This window comes from Lactuca serriola, chromosome 9 (genome assembly GCF_051521515.1).
Source record: "Lactuca serriola cultivar US96UC23 chromosome 9, Lser_US96UC23_V15, whole genome shotgun sequence".
Lineage (NCBI taxonomy): Eukaryota > Viridiplantae > Streptophyta > Magnoliopsida > Asterales > Asteraceae > Lactuca > Lactuca serriola.
Genome location: NC_136416.1, coordinates 188,745,345 through 188,765,385, shown reverse-complemented (window position 1 = coordinate 188,765,385; position 20,041 = coordinate 188,745,345). Strand labels below are relative to the sequence as shown.

At 33.5% G+C, this 20,041-nt stretch overlaps 1 long non-coding RNA gene across 1 annotated transcript; it reads left to right on the top strand.

Moving 5' to 3' along the window:
* Window positions 1–15,586: 15,586 nt before the first annotated feature.
* On the top strand, window positions 15,587–16,612 carry LOC145074755 (uncharacterized). The gene is made up of 3 exons (XR_013692095.1): window positions 15,587–15,682; window positions 15,815–15,914; window positions 15,992–16,612. It is a non-coding gene; the product is annotated as an uncharacterized LOC145074755 (long non-coding RNA).
* The last annotated feature ends 3,429 nt before the right edge of the window (window positions 16,613–20,041 follow it).

Genomic DNA, 20,041 nt, shown 5'->3' with positions numbered 1-20,041 from the left:
GTGATGAGGATGAATAGTGCATTCATGTTTATTTTTTTTGACAAACTTTTTAGGGTTATTTTCAATGACGAGGATGAGGATGAGGAGAACATTCATTTTTTTTGACAGACCTTTTAGGATTATTTTTAGTGATGAGGATGAGGACATTTATGTTTTTTTTTGATAGACTTTTTAGGACTATTTTCGGTGATGAGGATGAAGATGAGGAGGACATTTTTTTTTTGACAAAGTTTTTAGGGTTATTTTCAGTGACGAGGATGAGGATAATAAATTACAATTGAGAGATTGAGTGTCAAAACATAATTAGTGAATTTATTAAATTAGTCTCAATCAAGTTTAATCTACTAATTTGCTAAAAACATTAAATACCTATTTACACAAATAAAAAAAAATGGTTTTTACGTGTGTAATAGGTAATAACCACTTATTTTTTCAACCACCCTTGTCCACAAGTTCATCTGTTAAACTACTTATCCATATACAAAATTTAAAAAAAGGGGGTTGTAACCAATGCATCATAATTCATAACCATTGGATTTTTAAATCATTATTATCCACAAATTAACCTACTAAACAACTATTTACACGAATACAAAAAAAGTTTTGCAACTTTCCATATCCATTGCAAGAAAACAACACAACAATGAAGCCAATGGCTTTTCTTTGCCTTTCGGCCATCCTCATGGCTTCAATTTTGATTCGAGAAACCAAAGCCGAAGCTCCTGCATGTGATCCTCGGGACCCGAATTGTGTGGTAAACCCCTCTAGAAAGAACCCGCTTGTCATAGAAGGGAGTAAAGAAGATAAGGAGGCAGAAAGGGAAAAAGAAGATGACACCCCTGAGATAATTATAGTTGGCCACAGGAAGATGTCACGTTGACAAGAATGTTGTATTCCTCCTTTGTGTGTACTATAATTGTTATGTTTTTATTTTCTTTGCGTTATGTTTATATATTTGGATCTATGTACAATTTCGATATCTTAGCTTTATGTTGCTTGTTTGATTGGATATAGTTGGGTTTAGCGACAGTCTAAAAGAATATGGTATGAGCAAAGAAAATGTCAATAAAGGTGTTTATAAGGGGACGATTTGTGTGGTAAAATTATGTTTAAAAAAGATGGTGCGACTTAATGATGATATAATACAAAAATCTTGCAGGCTATAAAAAGTCCAAATCTATTCTAGTAATCTTATGGGGTTATTGTCACTGTAGCTCAACCAACTTATCAATTTTCGTTTAAAAGGTCCTTCCTCTTATTATTATTATTTTTTGCATTTGAAGGGTAGGAACTTGTGTTTTATAGGCTAATTTAGGCAACCAACCCATTATAGCCGGTTAGGTTTGCAAAATAGGATATAAAAGCTCATAAAAGTTAATTCTTTGAATGTCATCGGATGCAGTTCAATGCAATAAATGCAGACATTTATCCAATACCAAAAGAACATGAACATAACAGTTGTATGTTGTAGCCTATATATGGATGAAGCAAACAATATGAGCACAAATCTACCATTTCACAACATGAGACTCCCACCATTGAAGCAAATAAAAGAAACGTCATCATCATTATCCTCTTCTTTAATCTTCTTAGCAGACGACTGGTTCGCTTGATCCCCCTCGCTTCCTTCACCACCACTTGAGCTCCTTCAACGACATTACCTACCTCAACCTTCACTCCTCCACTGCTACTATCTGCAGCGACACCCACCTATCCTTCGTGGGTTTTCTGAATTGGTTAACTCTGATCAAGGCTTTGGCTCTAAATTCCCGTATTTTGAACTTCCTTCATGGAAAATTGAATGAGCTAATCTAAAAATCAGTTCATCGATTGATCATTAGCAGAAATAATGAAAACCCTAGAGCTTGGAATCGAGTAGTGGTGCCGTAGGAGGTCTGGGTGCATAGATGCATAGAAATGGATGAGATCGGCTAAAAAGACATCCCATTTTTCCATTTAGACACCCTATTTGATTTTAAGGTTTTTTTTATTTGTTGAATTTGCATTGTTTTTAAAAAAAGTAAATTATAAATAGTTTATTATAGGTTGACTTTTACTAAAAGTGTTTATAGGGTGTCTAAGAGGTGTCAATTTAGCAACACCCAAATCAATTGAGGAAGTACGTGATTAATGGGTCATTTTCGAAGGACGAAGCTAGGAGATTTACGAAACCCCAAAAAGATAGCGCTTGGGATTAATTGGTATCTTTTTCTGAGTTTTTTTTGTGTTCTTATTTTTCTGGGTTTTATTTGGTGTTCTTCTTTTCGTTACTTGAGAATTAATGTTTTGGTATCCGGTCTCTGTTCCCTGTTCTTACGTTAAACACATATCAAGGTTTATTGTTAGGATTTTGCATCACAAGCTCTTTGCAGCAACGAAAAGTACTTGCAAATATGTTGTTTTTGAATATAACAAAAGAGACATTTGCAAGATAATTTTTGGAAATCGGAAGCGTCATCTGCAAATTTCTTGTAGTAACAATCGAAAAATACACCTGCACAACTTAAAATTTTGGGGTTAGCTAAAAAGACACCCCATTTTACCATTTTGACAACCTATATAGTTTTTAAGGTATTTTTATTCGTTAAAATTACATTGTTTTCCGAAAAAAATGATTATAGCTAGTTATCAATAGGTTTTTGATAAATGTATCTATAGGGTGTCTTAATAGCAACACCCAAAATTTTCTATGGTTTTGATTTTACCGATTTATTTATTTTGGATATTGATTTTATTTTTCAATGACATCTTCATGGAATATGGGACGGTGGACATGATTTTTTTTTGGGATAATCAAAGCGGGAGAAGGTGGATGGGAGGTTGAGGATGGAGGTAGTTGAGAAAGAATGGCGTGGTTTTTTTTGTGATAATCAAAGTGGAAGAAGACGGAGATGGAGGTAGTCGATAAAGAAAGCAGGCAGAAGGTAAGGAACAATGGTGGTGGTGGCCATGTAAAGAAGATGAGTAAGTTGATGAAGAAATGTAGGACATGTATTGACCGGCTTCTAGCCGGTAACAAGTTAAGAAATTAAGAAATAAGGACCTTTTAAAATTTAAAAATCAAGATTACACCTGTAGAATGCAAAAAAATAAGATTAGTGACCTTTTAAAACAGAAGGTCTTAGTTTGTTGGGCAAGAGTGACATTAACTCTAATCTTATGTCACATGTCCTTTTTTTCTTTATTTTATTTTATTTTATTTATGGAGCACTCTTTTTCCGCTCAAGAAAACTTAATAAGTTCATCGGTTATTCGGTTTTGGTTTATCCTTCAATCAAGGCTCTATCTCTTGTAATTTTACCTTTTGCTTTTGAAAACATAAAAAATTCAAAATAAAAAAATAAATAAATCCATTGATTAAATCGAGAACAATCTAACCCTAAAATGAAAATAACATGGCCTCGCAAATGGTATTATGCAAAAAGGAAAATTATTTTTCCAAATAGTCTATGCGTTGATCCCTGCTTCCATACTTAATAAATAATATTTTGTACGTCTTTCAAAGGCTAAAACACTTACTTAATTACTCTTGCACGATAATGATGTCAACAAGCAACTCTATAATATTAAGAATATCTCCGACCATTCTCATCATCCAATTTGTTTCCATGCTGCCAGGCCAAACTTCTCTTTTGTCCACATAATGGGATAATGACTTAAAAAGATAAAATATTTTTCGATTTGTATACATTTGGTTACTGAGTTTTTTTCCGTCCACATTTATCCCTTCAACTTGTTACACATTCAATCCTTATGACCGGTTACTCCAGGTTAGCCGAGAAAAATGACTTAATAGGATAATATATTTTTCATTTTGTACACATTTAGTCCTTAATATTTTTGTACACATTTAGTCCTTAATATTTTTTTTTTGTTTCAAAATAAGTCATTTTTGTTTTTGTACTCATTTAATATTTATGAATGATTTCTTTAGGTTTTTTTCACTACGTCTTATGTGTGACAATCATTGATGAGGTGTTTGCGGCTGTTGATGCTTATGTCCATCGCGATCTCGACTGCTTGGTTGTGTAGGTCTTGTGATTTGGCTTAAGTCTTGTGTTATGAATGTCGTAACTTCTTCATACGATATCATATTTTAACGATCTCTATATCCATGTGTTCATTTTGAAGTCTACTATAACTTTCGTTAAGATTACTCCCATTAAAATATAATATATTTTTACTTACAATTTTATTAAAAAACATCTATACATGTATTCATAAAAAACAAATGGATATAAATATTGTAAGTAAAAATATATTAGTTTTTAACGGGAGTAATCTAAACGAAAGTTGCACATACGAACACATGGATATAAAGATCGTATGAAGAAGTTATGATGTTCAGAACACATGACCTAATCAACCAAGTAGTAAAGATCGCGATGGACATAAGCATCAACAACCCCAAACACCTTATTAATGATTGTCTCACATAAGATGTCGTGAGAAAAACCAAAATAAATCATTCATAAATACTGAATGAGTACAAAAACAAAAAAGACTTATTTTGCAACAAAAAAAATATTAAGGACTAAATGTGTACAAAATTATTAAAGACTAAATGTGTACAAAGTGAGAAATATATTACCCTATTAAGTTATTTTTACTTGCTAACATCGAGTAACCGATCGTAAAGACTGAATGTGTACAGTTTAACAAGTTGAAGGGTAAACATAGACGAAAAAAACTCAGTGACCAAATATATCCAAATCGAAAAATATATTACCCTTTTAAGTCATTATCCCTCACATAATTCACCCTTGCAAATGTTTTGATATAAAGCAGTGCAATTTCTGGTCTTTCAAATTTGTCATATCAACATTTATAATCATCTCTAACTACCACATCAACAAATACTTTATACTTTTAACTAATATATCTACTATTTAAAACTAGTATTTATTAAATAATAACTTAACACACACACACACACATATATATATATATATATATATATATTACCACATCAACAAATACTTTATACTTTTAACTAATATATCTACTATTTAAAACTAGTATTTATTAAATAATAACTTAACACACACACACACACATATATATATATATATATACACTATTGTTGGTTTATTTCAATTTATTTACTTAATTTATAGTGTGAAATTTAGTTAAAGATATTAATTAAACTGTAAACTATATACATACATACATACATATATATATATATATATATATATATATATATATATATATATATATATACACACACACACACACTACATACGTCCCCAAATTATTGTCTATAGACAAAAAACACATAGATTATGGAAACATTAATTACAAGTAATTTTATTAAATAAAATGACAGTTGTACCATTTTGTTGCATTTAATTCCATGATAGTTTAATTAATAATGAGGGGTATTTTTGTAATATTTTTTTTATAAGATATAGATCAGATATGTAATATATAGACTTTGTTAATAAAAATATATTCAAAAGAATAATAAGTAATAAAAAAGTTATTATTAATATGTTAAAGTTAATGAATAAAAAGTTGAGATTAGTATATATGTTTCTAAGTTTTATTTCAAACGACTATCATTTCCTTTGGTTCTCCATTAATGTAGGCGTAATTTGATCCCCACCAATTCCTAATAACCACTCAGCAAATAATTTGCTAGTCCATCCACGTTTCTTCAAATTACATGCATGTCTTCATTATTTATAACACAAATCTCTTATCAATAAAAGACAACAACTTTTTTCGTTTTCCATTTCTACATCAGCAACCATGAATTGCTCCACAAATGTGTTAATCTTGATCTCTTTCTTCTTTTTCTCATTAACCTCAAACTTAAATCTCGTTGATGCTGGTGATACAACCTCAATTATATTGAATTCAGGAAATTTTGAACAATTGGTTATGCAAAGTAAAGATGTTTGGTTTCTCTTGTTCGGAGCACCAATAATTTATTCCACATATACTTATTCTTTTTTACTTTATCATATTCAATTTTAAACATATATATATATATATATATATATATATATATATATATATATATATATATATGTTTTCTTTCGGGTGTTCATATGTTAAACAACTTAAACCTGAGTGGGACAAGGCTTCAAAGGCTTTGTAAGGAGAGGTCAAGTTTGGTGAACTTGACTATGACGTGGAAAATGTATTCTTCATTATTTTTATAATTTAAACTAATATTATTTTATATAATTGCTTACTAATCGATTATAATTTTTCAGGATATACAAGCAAGGTTTGGAGTAACTCGGTTCCCGACTGTTTTTGCATTTGGTCCAGATAAATGTGCAATTCCCATTGTAGTAACTGAAAGAATTGCAAACACACTTGAAAAGGTTGGCCTGTCTTACCATGACAAAGCACTGGGGTGTAAAATGGAGTTTTGAATTGAGGATTGCATTCGAATAAGATTTTTTTTTGACTTGTTATCGATATGAAACAATAATGACACCTTTAACCTTGGTATAAAAAGCTAATAAAGAATAATTTTAATTTTGATCCGAGAAACCAAAGCCGAAGCTCCTGCATGTGATCCTCAGGACCCGAATTGTGTGGTAAACCTTTCCAGAAAGAACCCGCTTGTCATAGAAGGGGGTAAAGAAGATAAGGAGGCGGAAAGGGAAAAAGAAGATGACACCCCCGAGATAATTATAGTTGGTCACAACAAGATGTCACGTTGACAAGAATGTTGTATTCCTCCTTTGTATGTACTATAATTGTTATGGTTTTGTTTTTTCTTTTGCGTTAGGCTTATATATTTGGATCTATGTACAATTTCGATATCTTAGCTTTGTGTTGCTTGTTTGATTGGATATAGTTGGGTTTAGCGACAACCTAAAAGAACTGTGTATGAGCAAAGAAAATGTCAATAAAGGTGTTTATAAGGGGACGATTTGTGTGGTGAAATTATGCTTACAAAAGATGGTGTGACGTAATGATGATATAATACAAAAATCTTGCGGGCTATAAAAAGTCCAAATTTATACTAGTAATCTTATGCCATGTGTATATATATATATATATATATATATATATATATATATATATATATATATATATATATATATTATGAAGCAGCTCTTTTTCAGCTCAAGAAAACTTAATAAGTTCGTTGGTTATTTTGTTTCAGTTTATCCTTCAATCAAGGCTCTATCTCTCGTAATTTCGCCTTTTGCTTTTGAAAACATAAAGGATTCAAAACTAAAAATACACAAATCCATTAATTAAACCCTCTAAGAGAAGGATTTACACTACAAGAAATTATAGTTTTACCGACGATAGCCGTCTCTGCTAAAAGTTGCGTTTGTCGCAGCAAATAGTTTTAGCTGCGACACGTCGTCACTAAAATGCCGCTACTGATGCTTTGTCGCTGATAATCTAAATGTCGTCGCTAATACGAGATGTCGCCGCTAAAGGCCTGTCGCCGCTAATAATCGGGTGTCGCCGCTGAAGTCTTGTCGCCGCTAATAACAAACGGTCGCCATTAAAGGCGTCGCCGGTATTGGTAATTTTTTTTCACATTAAAATTGAAAAAAACTATATAAAAAGTATAAAAACTGTAATGATATTAATTAAGCTAATCCTACATCCTTCCATTCCAAAATATTAATCCAACATCCTATTAAAATACTCATCCAATTTAAGATAATACAAAATATCGAAAATACTAGTCTAAAATACTTACACAAACAAAAGATACAAAAATCCTACAACTAGCTACTCGTCATCATCGCTCTCATCGTCTCCTCCGGTTTCATTTCGTTGTGGCAACGAACGAAACCAATCTTCAAGTGCAGCACTACATTCCGGATATTTTAACATTGTTTGAAGCATTTCCAACTACAAATAAAACAACATAGTCTTATAAGTTAAACCAACATTATAACATTCTATATACAAAAATATGTTCCACATAAATTAACAATTACCAAATTACACATATTGCATATAACACATTATAACATTGTACTATAACTAACAATTACCAAACTACAAAATACCATTATAGCATTGTACTTTCATAAACTATCAATTACCAAACTACATATATTGCATATAACACATTATAGCATTGTACTTTCATAAACTAACAATTATCAAACTACAAAATACCAATATATCAAACTTTAACCAAACTAACAATTACCAACATATAAAATATTATCAAACTAACAATTACCAATATTTGAAATTATACTAAACCAACAATTACCAACATTTGCAACAATTGCCAATAGTAAATAGAGTTGTCACCTGTGATTGTGGCGGTGGTTGTGTAGTGGTTGTCCTGATCGTACATCGACACAACCATAGAAGGTTTACGCCTGATGCCTCTGATGTGGCCTCGTCGAAGACCCAATATTCTTTCAAAACAATTTTGTGTATCCTTTCGTGTTAAACCGCTGGCTTGTGAATAAGCTTAAGTTTGTTGACTGATCTGAAAGAGTAAAGCATTATGTATTTTCAAGAAATGATAAATATCATAAAAATTAGATTATTAAATACCCCTTGACGATATAAACACTTATATATAAATATAAAGTAACCACTTACGTATTGTTGCTTGATTGCAGAACTACTAAATACCCCTTGACTATCATTATTAGCCTTATGAAATGCTTCTATTCGAGTGATGTCATATTTAACATTAAAAATTAGATTAATTATAATTTAAATAAACAGTTAAAATATCATAGATTACTTCTTTGATACATGCATTGTTATACGAGCATGATCCCCCTCTGTTTACAACTTGTTGTTGTGCACAAACTCCTTTGTTTGACGCCGGACGCTTTAAAAGTTCGGGCGTTTGAAAATGTTTGACTCCATGAGCCCAATTTTCATGTGACATACCATCGGGGGGGGGGGGGGGGTTGGCTAATGCCCTTGGGATATCAGTAAGCCCCCCGACATTCTGAAAATGAGTATGCGCTCTATTTTTTCGGATTTTATAAACTCTTTGTAAAGTCGCATCAATGCTCTGCAACAACCGAGCCCACTTGTGATCCAATTTAACCTTATCCAAATTGAACTTATTCTACAAATACAAAAAAGTTAGTTAATTAAATATCAATCACAATTAAACTTAAAATATTATCCAAGTTACCTTTAGAAGCACGACTGTGGCATTCCTAAACGCGGGGGAAACAATATCTCAACCAGATACGTTCAAAGGGATGTTTATCCACATATACCTCCCGATATCACGGGTAAATCAATTACCACGGTTCCCGACAGGGGATATGTGAGCTCTCTGCCGAAATCCAAATCCACGGGCTTTTGCTTGTTTGCCCGTATCAGCTTTGATAGTTGAATGTTTTTTTGGTAGGCCTCTTCTCTTTTTAGGAAGCCCAGCTGAAAAATATAATTAGAAATATTAGTCACGATAACTTATAATAATTGGATAAAAATAGATAATAAATATATCTAATGAGACTTACCATCCTGTTCGTGTTGTCCACGACAAAAGCCTACTGGAGGTGATGGATCCCCGACTCCATTACCTCCATGTCCTAGGCCATAACATCCTCCATCACGTAGAAGAGTATCGTCCAACCAAACCCCATATGTAGCCTGTAAAATTACGATATGAATAAAAGTTACACATATTACATATACAAAAATAATACACTTTCTATTATAGCACCCTACTTTGTTTTTTTTTTTTTCCATTTGTAACATTATAGTTTCCAAATGGCAAACAAATACACAAACTACATATGTAATTTTCATTACATACAAGTACACATATAAAAAATAATACTTTCCATTATAGCATCCTACTTTGTTTTTGTTTTTTTCATTTTTTTCATTATAGCATTCTAGTTTCCAAATTGTTTACAATACATACATATATATATATATATACATACAAATACGCTTTCCTTTATAACATTATACTTTCGAAACTGCATACAAATACACAAGTTAGGTGAGCATACATATACATACCCTTATACATATAAAATTATACATAATATATATATATATATATATATATATATATATATATATATATATAAATTAACATATTAAAATACACTTATACATACATTCCAATCACAAATGGTAAACAAATATACATATATAAACATATAGACTTATACATACAAATTCATATACACATATGGCAAACACACACACACACACACACACACATATATATATATATATATATATATATATATATATATATAAACATACATAATTTTTCTGTTTTCACCATATATACATGCATTTATACATACATTACATATACATACATCATACATACTTACAAAAACACATAAAAATACATATGTACATACACATAATATAAATACACAAATACATATGTTGTAAAGGAACCTGGTTGTGTAATCTGGAGAAGGAGGCAAAAACCAACTATGGTCGCCGATTTTACTTCCTCGTCGTCGGTGTTATGATTCTTCGTCGCCGGTGATGTGAGTCCTTAACAGAATGGAGGCGGGGTCGGTGGTCTTATGGCAGGAACGACGACTAGACACGATCGATGGTCGAAGGAGCTCTAGTCGGCTGGGTGGTTTCACAGAACACACGATACATAGAAAGGAAGCTAGGGGGTGTTATCTGTAAAGGCCTTTAGCGGCGACGGACATTCGCGGCGACGTGTAGGCATTAGCGGCGACACGTAGGTATTAGCGACGACAACTAGAAGGGAAAAGCCATCGCCTTGTCTTGTTCCGTTACAACCCTACGATTGAAAACAAATCGAACTGATGGGGCTCGTTTGACGCAGATCGCTATTATGTGATTATTAGCGGCGACGCATGGTATTAGCGTCGACATGTAACACGTCAATTACATGTCGCTGCTAATGCCATGTGTCGCCGCTAACGCTCCCATTTCTTGTAGTGGTAACCATAAAATGAAAATAACATGGCCTCGCAAATAGTATTATATATGTTGAATGCCCGCAATGCAAAAAAAGAAATTCCTTTTTCAACATAGTCTATGCGTTGGGTCCATGCTTCCATACTTCAAAAATAATATTTTGTATGTATTTCGAAGGGTAAAACACTTAGATGGTGTTTTTTTGGAAGTGATAAAATGTATTTAGTCTTTTTCCGTGTCTGAAGATTTGGACCAAAAATATTTTTCTATACCTTCATACAAAAAGTCTTTATACAAAAGATTGTTCGTTTTTAATGCCTTTTTCAAATGACCAAAGTTTACCAATATATATGAAGCCATTTTTTAAAAATAAAACAAATTTTGTTATTATTTTTGTAGCCATTAATTTCGACAAAAAGTCTTTTAAATGCTTCCACCAAATTAACATGTAACAACAGATGCTTACCGTGATAGAAGAATACCAATGAAATCGGAATATTGTGTGCAGCGACGACGTGGCTAAGCAACAGCAGCAGCGGCAACAGGTTGAGAGACAGGAAGAGATGAGATTTGTACATGTCCGACAATTCCCCTAATTTGGACTCAGCAAAAATACCTCTAATTTGGGAGGAAGTAAATTGGGGTTACTGGATTTATTAATTTGCCCCTAATGAAAAGTTATTCAAACAAGCTGAAACATTATTGAAACAAATTTTATGCGGCAATTCCCTTTGATAATTCCTTTTTAACTAAAAAATCAAAATAAACATTTTAATTCTTATTTTTATAATGTAGAAATTATGTTATAACTAAATTTTCAAAACAATTAAAAATAATATTTTATTTTTGTTGTTGAGTTTTCAAAGATAATTGTGAATTTTTAATATATATTTTTAAATAATCTTCTATATTTTCCAACGGAAACATATTTCATAACTACTTGACTACGGAATTTTCCGTAACCAAATACCTATGGATTTTGATTTCGTAGCTATTTTGTAAATTCATCTTTTTGTAACAAATTCCATAATAGATTAGCTACAAAATTTTATTTTGTAGCAAAATTTCCTAGCAAAATAGCTATGGATCCTATAACTAGCTACGGATTTTTATTTTGTAGCCAATTATGTAGCCAACTAGCTACATACATGGATTTTGTAACAGGTTTCATAGAGAACTAACTACAACAAAAAAACTTGTAGCATTATTTGTAGTAAACTAGCTACGGATTTTAATTCCATAGCAACTATTCAAGATTTAGCTACAGAATGCAATTCCGTAGCCATTTTCGTAGCAAATTAGTTACAACAAACCATTTTGTAACATATTCCGTAGTAAAATAACTATGAATTTAGATTTCGTAACAACTTTACGTAGCTATTTAAGATTTAGCTACACAATGCAATTCCGTAACCATTTCTGTAGCAAAATAGCTACGACAAGTCGTTCCGTAATATATTCCGTAGTAAAATAGCAACGGATTTTGATTGCATAGTAATTTTCCGTGGCTATTTAGGATTTTTCTTGTAGTGGTTGTCATTTTTGTCATTTTATCAAAAAGGGTATATTTGTCAAGACACCAAAACGAAACCAAAAAACCAAAAATGATACTACAACCAAGGCACCAGAAGTAGCAGCAGACACCTATACCACAAAATAGAACAAAGAGCAAAAAGGTCGATGTTTGACATGAGTCTTGAAAACACCAGCAAAGTAATAAGAAAGGACATGTAATTAAAATAACATGTGATCAACCCACTCAAATCTCAAGGCAACCAACAACATGAGAGATAAACAACAAAGTAAAATAGTACTTAACAAAAAAAGTATACAACACAGTGAGTTTGGAATTAATTGTTTCGATGTTGGTATCAAGAAGAAGCAAGTGCTTCTGAAGAGAGAACACAGTAGTAAGACAGGTTAAGCTTAAAGATGAGAGAAAGGTCTAAAAAATTACCACCCCTGTACTAATTGATGTTTGTTTATGGCTTTATGTGCCTTGTGTGGGATGGTAAATCATAAATCTTGTTTTACAATATCCTTGCTTGCCTTGAAAAAATGAATCAGTAAAATTTTCATGTACAAATGTAGCGGATGAAAAGGAAAAAACCCCACATACAATAATAAGAAATTCCTTAATCTTAATTAAATTACCGAGGCATTAACAAACAAAAATACCCCTGATGTCCAGATTTGGTGCCAAAGGGATTTCAAACAAGAAAAAGGAAAATTACTTGTTCCAACAGGAAAAAACTAATACCTTTCTGGTCTAAGAGCAGTAAACAACAAGAAAATTACATCTTAAACAAAGCATAATCAATTAGATCCGGTAGAAAACAAAACAAAAGCAAACAGATAAAAAGAAAGTTATTTGAGAAATCAACAACATTGAGGTTTTTAATTGACAAAATGGTAGATGAGATTTCACCATTAATGGAGTTTAAATTAATAATACAAGTTGAGAGGGAGATAAGAAAAGAGAAATGAGAGAGGAGAACAAAGAGCGACGGAACAGATTGTATTTGATGAGCTGGCGACGGCAGCGACGGAGGCAGAGCAAGAAGCGTCGAAAGCGAATCAAGGACCAACGTCCACCAGAGATTTGGCCGGTGTGGAGAGATTGTCGGTGTGGGAGGATGCAATCGTGAAAGGGAAAGAGCGAATGGAGGTGATGAATGTATTATGTAATTAGAAGCTGTACTTTTAGGTCTTTTTCGAAAAGAGATGAAAAAGTATGTTCTAGTTCTTTTGTCTTCCACAAAACAAATGGTCTTTTTTGTAAACATCTATCCACCCATAGATATAAACACCCAAAAAGTCTTTTTTCCAAAAAACAAACGAGCCCTTACTTAACTACTCTTGCTCGATAATGATATCAACAAGCAACTCTATAATAGTAAGAATATCTCCAACCATTCTAATCATCCAATAGGTTTCCATGTTGCCTGGCCAAACTTCTCTTTTGTCCACATAATTCACCCTTGCAAATGTTTTGGCATTAGACCATCTAAAGCAGTGCAATTTCTGGTCTTTCAAACTTGTCATATCAACATTTACAATGATCTGTATACCAATATTATATATCAACCAACTTTCAAAACTGGTCTCCACTACCACATCAACAAATATATACTTTTAAATAATATCTCTAATATATATATATATATATATATATATATATATATATATATATATATATATATATATATATATTTGTGTATTTATTTCTATTGATTTGTACTAATGTTATTTTATTTCAATTTATTTAGTTAATTTATAGTGTGAAATTTTGTTCAATATATTAATTAAACTTTAAAATATATATATATATATATATATATATATATATATATATATATATATATATATATATATATATATATATATATGAGAAGTTGCCAGATGCGTTGCATTAAGAATGTACACAAATATAAAGAAGGTTGCACAGTGTCGTTTTTGATCGATGGCAAACTGACGTGGACACTATTATGGGCGATGAACACCGCCCCACTATTTTTTTTTTTTTTTTTGCCAAAGGTGGAAGTTCAATGATGTGTTTCTCTTCTTTTGCTGTCTAAAACCCCTCATTTATCCGTCCTATTTCTATCTTCTTTTGCCAACAACATCAACCCCTACTACCCAAATCTTCATAGGAGAAACATTAAACTTTTAAGTGAATGTATGTGACATAGGTAAAAAAACGACCGACATTGTGGAATCTAATATGTAATTATGTTTGTTATTTCAAAAGGCCCCTCCAATAAATGTTTGCAAGTCTTGTTGGATTTGAAGGGGAAAATTGGCGTGGCTTGCAATAGTATCCAAGTGACACTTTAAAAGAAGTTTGAAAGAATCGATGTATGTGGTTTTATATGTTAGACGTGGGTGGTTTTATATGTTAAAAGCAAGGTCGTAAAAAACGCTTGACGTTAGATAGTCGGTGGACTAGGGTTATGGGATTAATCGGCTAGGCGGAGATTAAGCGGGGACCATTAATTGCTAATTTGTTGAATTTTAAAAAATTAAATATGACTAATATCATATCAAAGTTCGTAAATACCACTAATATCGTAACAAAATGGGTTAATATGATTAAAGCAACACTAATCATACCTCAAATAGTTTCTATTGTTATAGAACTTTTTCAAAGTGTTAAAATTTCATTGTTTTATATTGTTTCACTCATTATGTATGCAGGGATTAATCATTAGGCGCCCTCTAGTCGGTCGAGTAACGCTTATGGATTGATCGGAGATTAATCGGGACCTAGTCGGGATTTTTACAACAGTGAAAGATAACTATTCATCTAGAACCATAAAATATAATTTGCATAATATTTTTTTATAAGATATAGGTCACATATATTGATGGATTTGTAATATATACACTCTGTTAATAAAAATATATTCAAAAGAGTAATAAGTAATAAAAAAGTTATTAATATGTTAAACTTAACGAATAAAAAGTTCTGTTAGTCCATTAATGTAGGCATAATTTGACCCCATCATTTGCTAATAAGGACTCAGCACATAGTTTGCTAGTCCATCCACGTTTCTTCAAATTACATGCATGGTTCATTATTTATAGCACACATCTCTTATCAATCAAACACAAGAATACGTTTTTTTGTTTTCCATTCATCTGTCAGGAACCATGAATCGCTCGTCAAATGTGTTGATCTTTATTTCTTTCTTCTTTTTATCATTCACCGGAAATTTAAATCTCGTTGACGCGGTGATACAGCCTCAGTTATATTGAATTCAGGAAATTTTGAACAATTGGTTATGCAAAGTAAAGATGTTTGGTTTGTCTTGTTCGGAGCACCCTGGTAATAATTTATTCCACATATACTTATTCTTTTTTACCTTATCATATTCAATTTTAAACCTTTATATATATATATATATATATATATATATATATATATATATATATATATATATATATATATTCTTTTCAGGTGTCCATATGTTAAACAACTTAAACCTGAGTGGGACAAGGCTTCAAAGGCTTTGGAAGGAAAGGTCAAGTTTGGTGAACTTGACTGTGATGTGGAAAATGTATTCTTCATTATTTTTTATAATTTAAACTAATATTATTTTATATAATTGTTTACTAATCGATTATAAGTTTTCAGGATATACAAGCAAGGTTTGGAGTAACTGGGTTCCTGACTGTTTTTGCATTTGGTCCAGATAAATGTGCACCTCCCACCGGACTAACCGAAAGAACTGCAGAAGCACTTGAAAAGGCTGGCCTGTCTTACTATGACAAAGCAAAGGGGTGTAAAATGGAGTTTTGAGTTGAGGATTGTATTCTAATAAGATTTGTTTGACTTGTTATCGATATGAAACAATAAAGGCACCTTTAACCTTGGTGTAAAAAGCTAATAAAGAATAATTTTAATTTTGATTTGAGAAACCAAAGCCGAAGCTCCTACATGTGATCCTCGGGACCCGAATTGTGTGGTAAACCCCTCCAGAAAGAACCCGCTTGTCATAGAAGGGGGTAAAGAAGATAAAGAGGCGGAAAAGGAAAAAGAAGATGACACCCCCGAGATAATATAGTTGGTTACAGGAAGATGTTACGTTGACAAGAATGTTGTATTCCTCCTTTGTATGTACTATAATTAATAAGTTTTTTTTTTCTTTGGGTTATGCTTATATATTTTGATCTATTTACAATTATGATATTTAGCTTTGTGTGGCTTGTTTGATCGGATATAGTTGGTTTTACAGAGAATTTAAATGAACATGGTATGAGCAAAGAAATGTCAATAAAGGTGTAAAGGGACGATTTGTGTGGTGAAATTATCTTTACAAATGATGGTAGACTTAATGATGATATAATACAAAAATCTTGCGGGCTATAAAAAGTCCAATACTGGTAATCTTATGACACATGTCTTATTATTATTGTTATTATATTATTATTATTATTATTATTATTAAGCAGCTCTTTTTCCGCTCAAGAAAACTTAATAAGTTCATCGGTTATTCTCTTTTGGTTTATCCTTCGATTAAGGCTCTATCTCCCATAATTCGCCTTTTGCTTTTGAAAACATAAAAGATTCAAAATTAAAAATGCATAAATCCATTAATTAAATCCTCTAAGAGAACGATCTAACCCTAAAATAAAAATAACATCGCTTCGCAAAAAGTATTATATATGTTACATGATAGCAAAGAAAAAAAGAGAATTACTTTTTAATTTCCAAATAGCCTATGCGTTGGATTCCTGCTTCCACAATTCATAAATAATATTTTGGACATCTTTCAAAGAGTAAAACACTTACTTAATTACTCTTGCTCGATAATGACTCAGCAAATAATTTTCTAGTCCATCCACGTTTCTTCAAATTACATGCATGCTTCATTATTTATAACACAAATCTCTCAATCAAACACAACAACAACTTTTTTTGTTTTCCATTTCTACATCAGCAACCAAGAATCGCTCCACAAATGTGTTGATCTTTATTTCTTTCTTCTTTTTATCATTCACCGGAAATTTAAATCTTGTTGACGCTGGTGATACAGCCTCAGTTATATTGAATTCAGGAAATTTTGAACAATCAGTTATGCAAAGTAAAGATGTTTGGTTTGTCTTGTTCCGAGCACCCGGGTAATAATTTATTCCACATATACTTATTATTTTTTCCTTTATCATATTCAATTTTAAACCTTATATATATATATATATATATATATATATATATATATATATATATATATATATATATATATATATATATATATATATATATATATATATATATATATATATATTAAACGTGAGTGGGACAAGGCTTCAAAGGCATTGGAAGGAAAGGTCAAGTTTGGTTAACTTGATACCAACTTGTAACGTCCCAAAATTGAAGACTAAAAATTTCTTTTGATAAAACATTACTTTAAGCAAATTCATCATTTTAAAACATAAACAGAGTATTAGTTTCCAAAATACATGTTCGTTATCAGAGTAAACATTCCCAGGCTGTCTTAAACTATGGTGTGTGCCATGCGATCATCCCGAGCTCTTCCCTCTGCCACCGGAAGTACCTGAAACCAAAACTGAAAACCGTAAGCACGAAGCTTAGTGAGTTCCCCACCCTACCACATACCATGCATAACCACATACTGCACATACTGGGCCACACCCGCTATCCTGGGCCTCGCCCCCTACCTCGGGCCTCGCCCGCTACAATGGCCCCGCCGCTCCAGGCCCCGCCTGGCTTCGAGCCCCGCTCGGATACAGATATGTTTCACTAAGGCCTCGCCTATCACTGGGCCTCGCCCACTAACTTAAAATAGCACGTAAACATAACACATCACCTCACATAATTTAAACACATACTAACGGATCTTGTCCTAAGGCCTCGCCTATCTCTGGGCCCCTCCCTTGTCCTGCTACTGATGAGTCATGGAACCCCGTCCATACTCCTGTTGATAGTGAGGTACGGCCCCAACCCACCCTCACTCCTTCCCTAACTTGGGCCTCGCCCCTGATCTGCTGCTACTGAGATGTGGAACACCATCCACACTCTGCTATTGGTGAGATACGGGACCGCGCCCACACTCACCTCCCTACCAGGCACGTACAAGTATCACACAGACAACAAGTATAAACTATCACATAAACCATTCCTTGGGCACCCGCCCTCTATCATTGGACCTCGTCCCGAATATCATACTAGCATACTGTGCCTAGGGCTAACCCCCGGGTCTTCTACTCATAACTACATGGGCCGGCATTGTGGCCGTAGACCCATTCATACAAAGGGAAACTCACCTGCACTGGCTGAACTTGCTGATGATCCCAGTAGCCGCTGCCCGACAACTCTCTGAACTCCTGCTCCACCCGCTCCCCGAGCTACCAATAACAATGCAACACTGAGTCTAACTGACCCCCGAAAGACTACCAAGTCAACTCCGGTCAAAGTCAAAGTCCTGGTCAAAGTCAACCTTCCAGGTCAACCCTACTCGCCGAGTCACCCTATTGACTCGCCGAGTTCATATGTTCAAAGTCTTTCCATTCGTGACTTGACTCGCCGAGTCAGTACATGACTCGGCGAGTCTACCGATCTCCGAGTCCTGACCCGTCCAACTCACCGAGTCTCCACTCGACTCACTGATTCGAGTCTCAACTCGAAGGGTTTGGGGTTTCGCGACCTGACTCGCCGAGTCCAAGACATCTTTCAACAGACTCGCCGAGTTGTTCTTCCAACTCGCCGAGTTCCTGCCCAACTTCATCTGACTCGACGAGCTGTTCATCCCACTCGTCGAGTTCCTCCAAATCTTCATGCTACTCGCCGAGTCCATTCAGACCTCCATACATGCAGAGGACTTTTGAGTCATGCATGGACTCCAAACTGTAGATCTACCCTTCCCAAGCCTATTCCTCACGTAAAGTTGCAAACTTTACGTATAGAGAAGGAGATCTAGGCAAAATACACCACAAACTAGGGTTTAAGGCAAGGAGGCTCCATAATCAACTCAAGGGCTGCTACTTTATGCTTCTCAAGACCATAATATGCTTAGATCTGAAGTAGCAACTTCAGATCTGGCTTCTAACTCAAACTAATAACATTATGGCTAAAAAGCCCCAACAACCACACATAGATCTAGGTGCAAAAAGGGTCCAGGAACTAGTTTATTACCTCCAAATGCTCAGAATGAACTCACAATCCCAGATCTATAATCCCTTCTTGCTCCTCCAAGTTCCTTCTTCATTCTCCAAGCTTTAATGCACCTTCCAAGGCAACAAATGGCTCAAATAGAGGATATGGCGACTAGGGTTTAATGTTCTGGGTGAAAGAGGTAGTAAAGGAACCCTAGGGGAGAGAATGAGGCGCTTAAATAGGCTCCAAGTCCCGAATTTAGGGTTTTCTCCGCACAGACCAGACTCGCCGAGTCCACTTGGCCGACTCGCCGAGTTGGTCACTTACACCTCGACCCGGATCCCGCTCGGACTCGCCGAGTCTCCCCTAAAAATTAGGGTTTTCTTTCCTTTCTTGGCCTTCTAGATTTTGGGTGTTACAATTTATTTTGGATATTGATTTTATTTTTCAATGACATCTTCATGGAATATGGGACGGTGGACATGATTTTTTTTTGGGATAATCAAAGTGGGATAAGGTGGATGGGAGGTTGAGGATGGAGGTAGTTGAGAAAGAATGGTGTGGTTTTTT